We start from the raw sequence: 15,248 nt of genomic DNA, 5'->3' as shown, positions 1-15,248 counted from the left end.
CTCGGTTGTACTTTGTTGCGCAACTTTCCTACCACCACTGCTTCCTGGTGGTAGTGTTTCGAAACAGGAGCATTCTTTGGCAGCTATCGTTGTGTAATTGCTGCTGCACGCCATTCGATGCTCGGCAGGTACACTTCCATAACTATAAGAACAGCAACCCATGTTTGATTTTCTGCAGCAGTGTGTGTATGTGTATGTGTGTGTGTGTGTGTGTGTGTGTATACAATATTTGTAAACCAATGATGTATCCCACACTCTTAAAAGATTTTTTAATGTTTGAAGAAACTTAATATGTTGAACCATAAAAGCGAGTCACATTAATTTTGTAATATTTGAGACCAAGCATTGTATAAATTGTGGATTATACACAGGAAATAGTTCCAGAGTGTGATGCGGGCGCTGTTGAACTAAAGATTAGTTATTCGAAATGCGCGTATCAACGAATATAATAGGATTATGAAATCTTGAAAGAACGGAGTGTCTGCCAATGTTATTTACATGCCAGCTGTTGCGTAGTTTGCCACTGCTGACAGCATTTTCATCTCTGAGTGTTGTTTCTTTTATAAACGTGTTTGTTTCCCCTGATTTATCCCTCTGTGAAATCTATTTTCAGATCCAATATTTTGGGTTTCGTCTTCCTTGTATTGAACTCTTATCATAGTCCTAAGGCCATAATCTGAACTATGACCTTCATAATCGCCCATATGATTTCATTTGACGCCATATTGAAAGCTGTGCAACAACGTAGAATTTGTGGCGTCCTGTGTGAACAGTAGCTCACGATGCAACTACAGCAAGCCAGAAGCTGTGACGCCACTTTACATGCGTGTTTCAACTCGGGTTTACAGCGTTTTTCTCCATGTATTAACAAAAGCAAGCAATGAAAACATCGTCCTTTTTGTGCTGCTTTGGAAATATTTTATTTGCGAGGCGAGTGTGCCTATTTAGTTCCATTCAGTCTGTCGATTTGCTTGCTTAGCCAACACTTATATTTCTGCTGTTATAAACCTGGTGAAGGTAGTTTTATGGCACCTAATTTTGAGGCCTAGCTTGTAAAATGTTGACTGTTATTAGGTGTTGAAATCTACCATTGGGGGACATACTTTAGAATTTAGGTCATCAGTTCAGCGAATATGTGTATATATGAAAATTAACTCATGCTTTCTTTTTCATTGCACGCTTGTTTGTAATGTTATGCCGTCAGGCAGCGTTTTTGATGTGGCGACCTCGGCGAGCAACAAGCAAATGTACCATTTTCCCGCTACTGTCGTATTTTGCACATATTTTCGAATTTTTTCGTCTTAGTTATGGAAAAGTAGTTAATTTTCATTTCTGTGGCATTAACTGTGCTGAAATATATTGGCGGTAGTAAGGAATTTTGGTCTAAAAACAGAACTTGCCTTTAACAAGCGATGTAAACATCGCATTTTTCGCGCTGCAGACATTTTAGAATTTTTGAAACATCTTAGATAGATAAAATAATTAACTTACAATTTTGTTGCGTTTTTCATTCATTATTGTGATATCTCACTAACTGATTTGAATATTGCAATGTTCTAACAGGTATTCACCTCAAGTAAGCCCTGGATACTCAGTATAAACATTGCACTTTTGGCACTGCCAACGTATTTTGCATATACGTCGTATTTCAGAATATTGCAACATTTGAACTATGAAAAATAATTAATTTACGATGCAGCTGTATTTTTCACAGTAGAGACATCTGTTGAAAGGACGATTTTTAACAATGGAACCGTCTATTCGTGTGGTATGACAGTCGAACTTTGATAGAATTTACAGTGCAGCCATCTGCTGGTGGCATGGGGAATTTTGATGCTAAACCGGATTTGCTATTATTTCGCGTTTTCTGTGTTTGTCGAATGGTATTTAAGGTAAAACCATATCACCAGATTCTGATTCCTGATTCATTACTTATATTTTATGAGCAAATGTTAGTTTTTAATTATTTATAGGGAAACATCGGTTTTTCAGTGCAACTATCTGCTATTGACAGGAGCAAGTAGCATGTGAAAGTAGATACTTACGTTTTCATGGCTTGTGGGATAGTATTTACGATAAAAAAAACTCGTTTCCAGTGAATAAATATTCCTATTTCGCTATTTATATGTTACAAAACAAATATTGGTTTTTAACTGTTTATAAAGAAATATACTATCTTCTCGTTCCAATATTCCATGACAAATGATATATAACTTCAACTCATAATTACCACCCTCTGATCCACCTCCTGCAGTTTGCTGATGACACCACCGGTCCCAACGCCTTCTGCGGAATCACCTTGACCTTTTTGCCACATTGTGTAACCAGTGGCTCCTCACAATCAATCCTTCCAAGACCCAGGAAATCATTGTAGGTCGTATCACTGGTCCCTTCTGGCTCCTTGATTTTTCCCTTACCATCTGCGCCCGTCCTCTCGGCCTCTCCCCCACCCTCACCTACCTTGGACAGTCCGCAGCTCGTGGTCGTGTGGTAGCGTTCTCGCTTCCCGCGCCCGGGTTCGATTCCCGGCGGGGTCAGGGATTTTCTCTGCCTCGTGATGACTGGGTGTTGTGTGATGTCCTTAGGTTAGTTAGGTTTAAGTGGTTCTAAGTTCTAGGGGACTGATGACCATAGATATTAAGTCCCGTAGTGCTCAGAGCCATTTGAACCATTTACCTTGGACTCACCACTGACTGTCACCTCACCTGGATCCCTCATCTCCGCTCTATCCAATCCAAAGCCCACAACTGCCTCCGCCTCCTTAAACTCCTCTCTGGAAAGACATGGGGGTTACCGTCCTCCACACTTACAAATTCTTAATCCGTCCCATCCTCTGTTATGCCAGCCCCATCTGGATATCCGCCCCCCTCCCCCAAATTCTATAAGTCTCTCCAGATCCTCGAGCACCATGGACTCCCCCTTGCCTTCCGTCTATGCCTCCCATCCCACACGCAGATCCTCTATGACCTGATTCCTTTCCCCCATCTGCTCCTTTTCCTCGAACATATCCAAGTCCTCTACACCTCCTGCCGATTTGATCACCCCATCCCCTGGTTGCTCCTCTCCTCTCCAACCCTCGCCTGCTGTCCCCCCTCCCCTCCACCTCCACTAAAAAAATGGCTCTGAGCACTATGGGACTTAACATCTATGGTCATCAGTCCCCTAGAACTTAGAACTACTTAAACCTAACTAACCTAAGGACGTCACACAACACCCAGTCATCACGAGGCACAGAAAATCCACCTCCACTCCCTTCATCTCCTTTCCCAAGGTGGCTTCTGTCAACTCCCCCTCCCGGATGAGCCCTCACACCCTCCATTTATCCCTCCTATCAACTCTGATCCTCCCCTCCCCCTCCCTCACTCAGTCCTTTTCCCAGGCTCCCTCTCCCCCCCTTTCATCATGTTTTTTCCATGCCTACCTTTCTCTTTGATTCCTTTCTCTTCCCCTGAGTCCTTTTCTTTCCTCTCCAGTGTCTTTCCCACTCCTCGCGTCTGCCCCGCCCCCATTTTTCTGTGTCCTCTCCCTCCATTGGCCCCCACTATTTTGCTTTTCCTCTCCTCCCCCTTTCTTCCCCCCTCATCTGTCTGGGTCCTCCCCCCCCCCCCTGCCGCATGTGCCTTCGTACTCTATAGTGCAGTGATTTCATGAGTGTTTAGTTTTGTGAATCCCCTTTTTCAGTGTTGCAAATAGCCACCATACTGTGCTTTTAACTGTTGCGAACAGAAATCAGAATGGCACCGTGTTTTTCAGTTGTGCTTATCTATTTACTGTGTATTTTAATCATCATCACCGACCCTTTTTTTTATACTTTCTTCGCAACTATTTCGCCATTTTTCAGTTTTTAGCCATCAGCATTTTATCACTTGCTTTTATTGTTATGATATCTCCTAATTCAGTTTTTTTTTTTTTTTTTTTTTTTTTTTTAACAATGTGCGCATCCTATGGGTTAGAGTCCAACTTTCGCTGCCTGGGCTACTCTGAAGGGCGAAATCGACGCTTTGGAAGCTCCTCCCTGTCACTGTGTGTCGCTGTCTGCTGACATCAGCTGCCGCTGTTCATAGCCATTGGCTGCCACCGTCTGTAGACATCTGCTGGTGCCATCCACGATTGTCTGCTTCTGTCCGTCCATCCATCGTCCTCGCCGCCACTCGCCGCCGCCGCCACAACCGCTGCCACCACTCTGTCCTCCTTTCCCCATCCCCTCATTGACCCCGTCTTCATTCTCTTTCCATACTTCAGCAACACCTGTCGCCAGTAGACCGTACAGGTGACCATGCACTTCCCCATCACTACAATCATATACACCTCCCCTTCTCCTCCCCACACCATTACCTCCTCGAGTGCCTCCTCCAGGCTTCCCATGTCTGCTCCACCTCCCCTCTGGACGGTCTCCTACCAGTCCATCTCCTCCCCTCCCCTATGTCCTCACCAGTATACTGCCTCTGCCCCTTCCCTTGCCCCTGCCCCTGCCCTGCTCCTGCTTCTGCTCCTGCTCATGCTCATGCTCATGCTCATGCTCTTATAACCTCTCCTGCCACTACCATCTATTGGGATGACATTCCCCCACTCCCCACTCATCCTGCTATGACTGCCCCTGCTTCCCCCACCTGTGTCACCACCTGCTGCCCCACAGTTGCCACTATGGAGCACCTGACCTCCCTTCAAAGCGCCTCTGCGTCACATAAGAGGCCTGCCTCCCACTTCCTCACCCTTCCGCCCAGGCCACCTTGTAATGGTCCGCCTAAGTCGTTGATATTGCTAATTGCTGTAATCGCACTATTTCACTCCAATTTACGGAGCTTGTTAGCACTTGATGTTAGGTTGGCGCCATTACAATGCATTGTAGTAATCGCTGCTGCTTGCTGGATCGCTGCTGTGTCTCGATGCTGATGCTGGCTCTAAATCTGGTTGTCTAGGGTTAAAAACATGAGGTCCCGTGTTTTTCATGTGCTTTTGATGATAAAGAACAAACGAAACCAACACATATGTAAACATCAAATATTTATTACTTTGGTGGCCATCTTAATTCCACTGTCCACCAAAGACCATAACACAACACAAAGTAGTACTTCCTTTACATGTTCTTTGCATTGTTTTTCCATCCCAAACAATAACACAGAAACACACTTCACCAAAGTGACATTCCGACTGCCCCACTGCCTCCGACTGCTTCTGACCCTTCTCGCTGCTTGTATTTATAACATTGTCAAAGAACTACTAAAAAGAGACATAGTTTATAAGTCACATGTACATCTGTTATCATAATTTGTGCAGAAAAGTTATTAATTTGCATCGAGTGACATAATTTAACATGTTATTAAAATGACAGACAGATTTGTTGACTTGACAGAATAATTCTTTGTTAAAAAAGGCTGTTTTTTAGAAGTTTGTCAATTGACTTCTCTAATTTGCATAAATAAGTAAGTAACGTGAATTATGAAGAATTACATTGGTTTTCGTCTAAAATAGGATTGATTACGTGAGTACTGAGTGAAAACGCTCCTAGTGAACAAATAGGTTTCACTGGGTGATTTTTATTTAAGGAGATCCAAAATACCTAAGTTGGCCACTATTTTTCGTACTTCATATTAATTATTTAAGATGAACTTAGTGTTTTTACATGATGACATTTGCTGTATCAGTGATCAAGTGATATTAACTTTTGTGTGGGTCAGTTATTCAGTATAATTTAATGGGTTGACTGTTTATGGAGACATGTTATGCAATCATTGTTAACGTACACAATAACTTTTCTATAATCATAAATACTCGTTAAACTGGTTGAATTTGGAAGGGATCGCATACTTCATTAAAGTAAAGCCTTTAATATGTTCCGTTACAACCTCCATCAAAAAACCACCAAAAACCGAAGTGCCATCCTCTCCTCCATGCCCTTCTCCAAGAAAACATTGCCCACCCCTCTTCCTTTTGATCCTCCATGGACACCACCCCTCCTCCTTCATCCGCAGTCCCCACCCTGCATACATTCTTCCTTTCCAACCCTGATTCCAGATTCCTCAAAGTACGCACCCTCACACTAGAAATCTGCAAGTATATCACCAGTGCCCCCATGCTCAGCTTATCCCTCGCAGACTCTGCCCTTATCAAATCCCTCTCTCTCTCTGAGCCATGGTAAAAAAAATTGCTGTTTTGAAGAGCGCGCCACAGGTCATAGTGTGAAGCAGTTGCCCTCTGTTTCTGGCAGTGGCGCCACTCTGGCAATCGCAGCTTTGGTGTCTCCCTCTGGTGGGAAAGGGGAAAAGTAGCCTGTTCACGTACATTTAAGGCGCGCGATGAGCTCACTAGTGGCTAGTCTGGTCAGTTGCTCAGCCAGGTCAGTGTGGGGCAGTCAGTGTCTATCTGTCCTCCAGAGTGCTAGTATATGTTAGGCCGCCAGTCTGCTCGAGTTTGTTCAGGCAATGGTCATTGGCGGTTGGATCGATCGGTTGGTCGGTCACACACTGAGACACAAGATGACTTGTCCGTCTTGAGCGTCGGCGCATGTGAGGTCGCCACGTCAGTCCAGTGGGCTGCGCTGTATAGCGAGGGGTAGTGGATTCGCGGCTGACAGAGCGACAGGAGCCAACCCACAACATTGGCTTGGCCGGTGCGAGCTGCGACGGCGTGCGACGGGAGACCGGTGCGCCTTCCTGCGTCCGTCGAAGCAGCTGGCAGCGGACGGTTTGGGAGAGTGTTTTGGGGATGCTGCGCCAGGTCTTCGCCAGACATCGCAGTTTATTAGAAGTTAAGTGATTCGTGATATGTTGTTTCGTTTACTTGTTAAATTCTACTTGTTTTCTTGGTCAGTCTCTCGTTCCCAGCTTGCTCGTCTGTCTCCAATCCTCATTTGTTAGGCAGTTAGTGTCTGTCTGTCTGTTTGTCGGTCTGCCGTACGTTAATAGCTGCCTCTGTCATGTTTGTCGGATTCGGTGTTAACGAATTTATTGCTTGAAGTGTAACGGCCGAATTCCTGAAATATGTTTTTATCTTGCCTATCATCTTGAGAGGCGGTGTATGTGTCATGTAGAGCATGTTTGGCCAACCTTGTATATTTTATGTAAGACTGAATTTCATCTGTTACTATTTAAATGGTTATTTTAGTATATAAAGTTGACACCCTTCCACCATAAGAGTTTTATTTTAAATCAAGTTGCACCTTCGGTGGCAAGTTAATCTTTTAATGTTAGTGTTTTGTACCTTTTCCATCCCTCCTATGGTGTGCATAGTTTATGTGCTTATGTGAGTTGTTAAAATTTTTAGTTTAAAGTAATCTGGTGTGTTGCAGATTTGCACCAGTGTAGTATTTCAGAGGTTGTTGTGAGCGGTCGTGACTTCGGCCAGCCGGCCGCGGTGGTCTAGCGGTTCTAGGCGCTCAGTCAGGAACCGCGCGACTGCTACGGTCGCAGGTTCGAACCCTGCCTAGGGCATTGATGTGTGTGATGTCCTTAGGTTAGTTACGTTTAAGTAGTTCTAAGTTCTAGGGGACTGATGACCACAGATGTTAAGTCCCGTAGTGCTCAGAGCCATTTTGACTTCGGCCGTGTTAAAAGGGAGTGGCAAGGTTCTCAGCCCGAAAGCTCATACAGTCAAAAAATTGTTCTTTCTGCCTCTGAATAAATTGTAACTTGATATTTAGAGGGTGCTTTCTGATTATAATTTTAAATCTGTTTTTTTAAAGGCTTTTAGCAATAAAATTTCCATTTGTTGAAAGAAATTTGATTTGTTTTCATCAGTTACCCACTGGAAACTACTTCCACGCTCACATAGTGTGATTAACTGTGTTAATGTTCTTGATGAATCGCTAGTAAATAAAGTAAATTCTTAAGATAAAGTTTTGAAAGTAAATTCACGGTTCACCCTCTTTCCACACTGACCACCTCCAGAAACTTCCCCATATCAACTTGGCCCAAATGTGTCTCTCACATCTTTCCTTACCTCCTCCTCTCCCCCTCTGCCCCAACACTCTCGTCGTCTGCCAAACCTCAATGTCGTGATCACAAAGATCAGCCCTGTGGTCATGGAGGCAAAGGTGTTGCCAGAACTGAATGCCCATCCTGCCCTGGAAATCTGCTCAGCCCAATGCAGCTATAACAGCTCCGGTCCTACCTTCCTGATGTGTGTGTTCACAGAGTCTGCCTCCTCCATCGATCACCTCCTCGCTCAGGAGGCCCTGATTTTTAACTGTCATCACCCCATTGACCCCTCCCATTCCCTTCCACAATCCCACTGCTGCCAATGCTGTCTCCTCTACAATGACCACCTCACCCAAAACTGCAAAAATCCCCCCACCTGCCGCCACTATAAAGCCTCTCACAGTGTCATAACCTTGACTATCTTCCTTTGTGCAACACCTGCAATGAACGCCATCCCACCTACTCCTCCAAATTCAAGGCCAAACCCCATCCCACCTGCCTTGATATAACCATTCCCATTCACCCAATCAAACAGCCCATCCACCCAAATTCCCTTCACCCTCTCTCTATGGTCGAAGACATCATCCATTTCCTGACTATCATCCTCCAGAATATCCACCCCTTCCAACATCCCCACACTCTCCAGCAAATCTCTCTTGCTGCTCATTCCATCTTCCATTTGAATACCTACGCCACATGCTCCAACAACCAGGCCCATTTCACCTTCACCTTCATAGACACCCTCTTCAGGCCTCTCTCCTCCACCCTCCGCTCCCTTCCCCCTTTCTCCCTCTACCACCAGCAATTACATCGACGCATCTGCAACCTCTTAACAGCAAAGAGACACTGGGACTGACGCCAGACATGTACATGACTCAACTCTGTCCTCCCTATCACCTCCTCCAAGTATTGATCTGCCTTCCACCACCTTACTGGTTGCCATCATGCTCCACATTACCCCTTCTACAAGTCAAGCGCCCCTTCCCTGACAAGCTCAGTAAGGCAAGCCATTTTGCTTCCCTCCTCTCCAAGTCTTCACCATTCCCGAAAATCCACACTTTAATTACTCCCTCTTCCCTACAGTCCTTCAACGTTCTGATACCTCCATCCCACCACTCACCCCCAGTTTCCAATACTGGAATCAGTTGCCCCACTCAGATTTAAACACCCCCATTACAGGACACAACATCAAACTCGTATTCTGCTCCAAACACAACACTGCCCCTGGTCAGGATGGTGTCACCTACCACCATCTCAAAGAATACCCCCCCCCCCCCATCTTCCTGGCTATCCTCGTTACCTTGTGTAACATCATCCTCTCCTCCAGCCTTTACTGTGATCTGTGGAGGACTTCATGTGCCCTGCTGTTTCCTAAACCCATCAAATCCCCATCTGACACCTCTTCCTATCATCCCATCAGCCTCACCTCCATGTTCAGTGAAGTCTTTAAATCCATCCCCTCCCAACATATTCATCACCACCTTAACCAGCAGCACATCTTTTCTCTTACCCAGTGTGGCTCAACCGATGACCAGCTCCTTAATCTTACCAAACTTTTTTCCCTCCAACTTAACTCCTGCCGTTCCACTATCTTTGTTTTCTCGACCGCCATGCCTATGAGAGTGTCTGGCATCCCTGGCTCGTCTTTAACCTCCTGACCTACGCCCTTCCCATCAATCTCATTCATCTCATTGCTTCCTTCCTCTCCTGTCATCCCTCCTACTTCACTATCCACAATACCAACTCCCGTATACTCTATCCCACTGCAGGCATGCCCCAAGGCTCCATCTTTCCTCTCTCTTCTATCTCATGTATACTGCAGATATGCCCTAACCACCTCTGCCTGTTCACCTCCTCCAATTTGCGGATGAAACCGCCTTCCTGCCCCTGTATCCTAGCCTTCAACTGTACCAAAGTACCCTTCAAACCCAACCTATTCCAATGCCTTTATCATTGTGTCCCGCCCTCTCTCCATCTCCACACCCTCCACCTCTTTTACCAAGATACCTTCCAGCACCTACCCCTCCTAGATGATGAGCTTCACACTGATATATACCCCTCGTACCAACTCTAATCCCACCATACCCTCTCCTCAGGCCTCCCTCTCCCCTCCTTTTCCCTTCCACTGAGCGTTTTTTTCTTCCCTGCTACACCCCCTCCTTTCCTGTGCAGCCCTTCTGCATCTCTACATTCCCTCCTGACTTTCAATCCCTCTCCCTTTCCCATCCCGCCCGTCTCTTGACCCTTGGTGTACCCACTGACTCCCTTTCTTTTCATCCCACACTCTCCAGCCTCTCTCCACTGTTGCCCTCTCCTCTCCCCTCTTTTCTCTCCTCTCATGCCACCCCTCCCTTCGCAGGTCCCTCCCAGCATTTTTCGCTCTTCGGTGTGTGTGCTCTGTCTCATGCTGTGGTTTTAAAGCATCGTCATTGTGGTATGTTTTAATACTGTGGGCAACTTCTAACTTGTGTGTGTGACTTCAGTATATTTTACGTGCTACGCACATTGTCAACTGTGTTTTTTATCTTTATGTAGACTTTTTTAACTGTCCCACAGTGAATGTCTCTCTGCAAGTGTATTGTCTCCCCTTATTATCTTCTTATCTCCCCCTTTTTATCGCCTTTTATATGTATTGTTTAATCTTTTTATTTACTGTAATGTCACTCGGTTGAAGAGCAGCAGATTGCACTGCTGCCAGCCCTCTCATGCCCATATGGGGCAGGGGAATGAAATCACAACAAAGAAAATTACCTATGTGAGACCTGGTATGTCAGTCCTTAAACCAACTATTGGAAGTCATAGCTTCAGACCACAGTCATGGGCCCTATGTTTTGGATACAAATTTGGTTGACTGTGCCAAATTAAACCAGTGACCCATATAATACTTACTAGGCAGAATGAGTTTGTAAAATTTAATTATAAACTGGAACTGCTTTTCATTATTTGTGCTGATACAGAATGCATATTGGAACCAGTCACTGGTTGCGGTCAAAGTATAGACTGATTTGTATTTTGATCAGATATCTTTACACAAACCATTCAGCGCATGTTACTACAGACACTGCAGTTATAACCAGGAATTTTCCCAGTTTAAATTACACAGAGGCAGTGATTGCATGCAGTGGTTTAGTCACAGCTCTTGCAATCCCTGAACCTGTGAATGGTGTTTTGTTACAATATAACCAATGATACTAAGCCCCAAGGAAGAATTAGCATTTTTCTGTGCAAAAGTCAGTCACTTTTGTGAGAAACCTTTTGAGGAAGGCAATGTGAAGCACCATTATTGTCATTTCCCTGGTGCACACCGATGTGCAGCACATCCCAGCAGCAATGTGAAGTACAGGCATCACTATACTGTGCCAATCACGTTTCACAATTATGATGGTCATTTCTTGGTCATGGAACTATGTGGATAAAAGATATCAGAGGTGATAAAGAAATTAGCTTAAATCCAGATCGTGTTTCTATTCTACCATCAACTATGGAAAATATAAGTCTTTCACAAAAAGTGTTTCAGTACTGCATCAGGAGAAGAGATGCAACATAAATTTTCGATATATTGATCCACTAAACTTTCTGTTGTATTCCATTGAAGGGTGTGCATCTTACCTCAAACCAGGAGAACTCAAGAGAATAATAAAATATTATCCCAATTATCGAGAGATCAATTTAGTTAACCAAAAGGACGTTTCTCTTTATGGACATGTAAGCACTGAATCGATTCTTCTGAAAGATTGCCTACCTTCATTCATTCAGAATTTTCTAAAATGCGAAACAATAACTGAGGCTGAATACCAGAGAGCCTGTAGTGTATGGAACACATTCAAGTGCAAAACGGTTGGAGAATACTCTGATTTATGTTTAAAAATTTATGTGCTGTTTTTTGCCGACATTCGCGAAATCTTTCATGGTCTTTGTCTTAAGACAAATTGACTGAAACCTGCATGTTACATTACCTCACCTGGTTTGGCAAAGGAACATCAGCTGAAAATTATTGAAGAGGACTTGTAGATAATAACCACTATCAAACAACTCCAGTTTGTAGAACCATCATGATGAAAACATTGGTGAATTTTACATCTACCTTTATATGAACAGCTTATACAGATGGGTGATATTGCACTACCTTCCTGTACCTAATTTTAAATGGCTTCTTTTGAAAAGCATAAAAAATTTTGATGTGGGAAAGGCAGCAGATGGTTTGAACACAGGATACATACTGGAAGTAGATCTTGAATACTTCGAAAGTATTCACGGTTTACATTCCGCTATATCATTATTGCCAGAAAAAAATGTCATCACAATCAGAGAGTGAAAAATAAAAGAATTTTTTTCGACTTTGAATGACAAGAAAAATTGTGTCATTCATTACAGAAATTTGAAACAACAGTTGAAAAATATAGGTCTATTGGTTTTAAAACAAAACGTTGTATCTTATCATTTAGGCAAGTTCCATGGATTAAGCCATACATAGTGATTAACACACTAAACCACGTGTATGCACGAAATGAGTTTGAGTAAATTTTCTCCAAACTCATGAAAGATACCATATTCAGCAAGGCCATGCAAAATATGAGAAATATGTAGGACATCAGACTTGCAACATCATGGGACAGCAGGTTTGGGGTGGCTGCATTAATTGCAAAACATAATTTCCAAAGGATTGTAATTTTTAATGAAAATTTTGTCACCACTGAATTTTGCAGGCTATATGTAGTCTTCAACAAACCAATTGCAGTTGTAATGGGCATTTTGGACATTTCAAAAACGATCCATTTTGATTTACATTATGGATGTATACTAAACAAATTTCCGCCAAATTGTGTAAAACTCTGCTACATAACACTGATAGCCATGTATACCACATCAAGATTACCAGTAGTTACGAGGATATCAGGTGTGTTGTGAATACATGGTTTCTACACTTCAGGATTCCCAGCGAATAACAAAAACCATATTACACTGGTGAATAAAAAAGTGGTTGTTTTGTTGAAAGAGAACTGAATGGTGAGCCTGTCACAGAATTAGTGGACCTGCTTGCAAAAATGTATGTGCTTCAGACCAAGCCTGGGCTCATAATGTGCAGAGAAAAAGATGCAAAACAGCCGTCCACAAATAAGCCCACCATTGACAATTGCAAGCAGTGCATCCTGGAGTCAGAAGTGAAAACAGCTGTGTAGGTTGTGATTCACTTGAAGCATCATGTTTTTTGAGTGTTAAACAACTTAAACTCTGTTTAACTGCTCAGGGTGATAAGGTAAATGACATTGGCCTGGAGATGTTACTACATACAAAAAACGATGATGATGATCGTAAATCATATAAATTATTGATTGGTTTTTATTGTAAAAATGTAAATAATGTAAATACTTTTATTGTAAAATGTAAATACTTGAAAAATATATAAATAATGTAAATACTTATAAAATATATATTTAATGTAAATATTTGTAAAAAGTATAAATGATATAAATACTTGAAAAGTGATGATTGTGTATAAATAAATAGCTGTTTGATTTTTATTGTCAAAATGCAATTACTTAAAAAGTGTAGTGTGAATATTATAAAAACGTAAATAATGTAAATATTTGTATGAAAAACAAATTTGTCTGATAATAAATTCGATATGTAATGTACTTTTGTTCTACATCTACATTCTACATTTATACTCCGCAAGCCACCCAACGGTGTGTGGCGGAGGGCACTTTACGTGCCACTGTCATTGTTTCTGAGTATTCCTTCCATATACCTCTACAGTCCATCTTCACACACCAGCGAGTGTCTACTGTCTCAGCTGTGCTGTGTCTTATCAGGATAGATGACACATACTGACAGCGACAAGCAAGGAGCTGAAATGACACTTAGTAATATGTGTATTGTGAGCTACTGAAGGGAAAAAAAAAGTTTGATACATGTAGTATTCATACTTTTCATAAAAGAGAAGTTATGAGATGACATTCAATGATGAGACAGAGGTGGAAAGATGTGCACAAACACATTCATACGTGTGATGAGATTTAACGTGGAAATATTTCCATTTAAATGACCAGGCAGTTTTTGAAAAAATCACAAGAATTGATTTCTGACAACATGGGTGTTTAAACCAAGTAGCATACTTGATGTATGAAACACAGTGGTATGTGGGGGGGGGGGGGGGGGGGTGAGAGAGAGAGAGAGAGAGAGAGAGAGAGAGAGAGAGAGAGGGGTAGGGGGGAGGGAGGGACAAAGAGAGGGAGGGAGGTAAATTATCATCAGAGATCACAGCCTTCGATATATATATATACTTTGGACTCATTTCGATATTATACCATAGTGTTTAGGTAAATAATGCATAACTTTGAGTTTGGTTCAAGACTGGCTCTGAGCACTATGCGACTTAACTTCTGAGGCCATCAGTCGCCTAGAATTTAGAACTAATTAAACCTAACTAACCTAAGGACATCACACATTTGTGCCTGAGGCAGGATTCGAACCTGCGACCATAGCGGTCGCTCGGCTCCAGACTGTAGCGCTTAGAAGCGCACAGCCACTCCGGCCAGCTTGAGTTTGGTTTCACTTTAATATTAGGTCAGATGTATGTGACTTTTATAGAAATAGAGAATATCAGTGACTTTAAAGTGAGTGTTACATAATTTCTTACTCCAGATCTGACACATCATTTTAATAATACTCTCATATTGGTTGGAGACTAGAGAAGAGAGGAAGTATGCATTAGTTAAACGTAATTTGACACCAGTTTTACATATAATTTAAATACTACACTCAGATTAGTTGTGGATGAGGAAGAGAGGTTGGGGTAAGCGGGTATAAAGCACAAGTCTAAGTTGCAAAAACAGCACGAGTTCTACTGACATTTTGCCTTTTTGAGGCATCTTTAGAATTCGTATAGGAACTACAGGTAATGCATTAGTCTTAAGACATCGAAATTTTGGTGTAACCTTTGGCGAAGGCATGGAGCTATACTTTGCCAATGGTGCACACCAAAATTTCAGCTACTTGAGACTAATGTGTTACCCGATTTCCTATAACAATTCTGAAGATGCCTCAAAAAGGCAAAATATGTCAATAAAGCTTAAGCTGTCTTTGCAACACAAACTGTTTTTTATACTAAAAACATATCACAGTTTCTGTCTATGGCCTTAGAGTGGTGGATTTACATACACAATTGGTTTATTTCAACCATCTTAAATTTTTAATACTGCAGAATGATTGGCTGGAAGTAAAGAGGGGATAGGGGTAGGCTTTCTTAATTCACCACTAGAACAATTATGCTATTTCCTAACACTACACTCTGATTCATAGGAAAGAGAAGAGATAGAAGGTGTGAAGCAC

The sequence above is a fragment of the Schistocerca nitens genome, chromosome 3, assembly GCF_023898315.1.
Source record: "Schistocerca nitens isolate TAMUIC-IGC-003100 chromosome 3, iqSchNite1.1, whole genome shotgun sequence".
Classification (NCBI taxonomy): Eukaryota; Metazoa; Arthropoda; class Insecta; order Orthoptera; family Acrididae; genus Schistocerca; species Schistocerca nitens.
Note: the sequence above shows the minus strand (reverse complement) of the source record.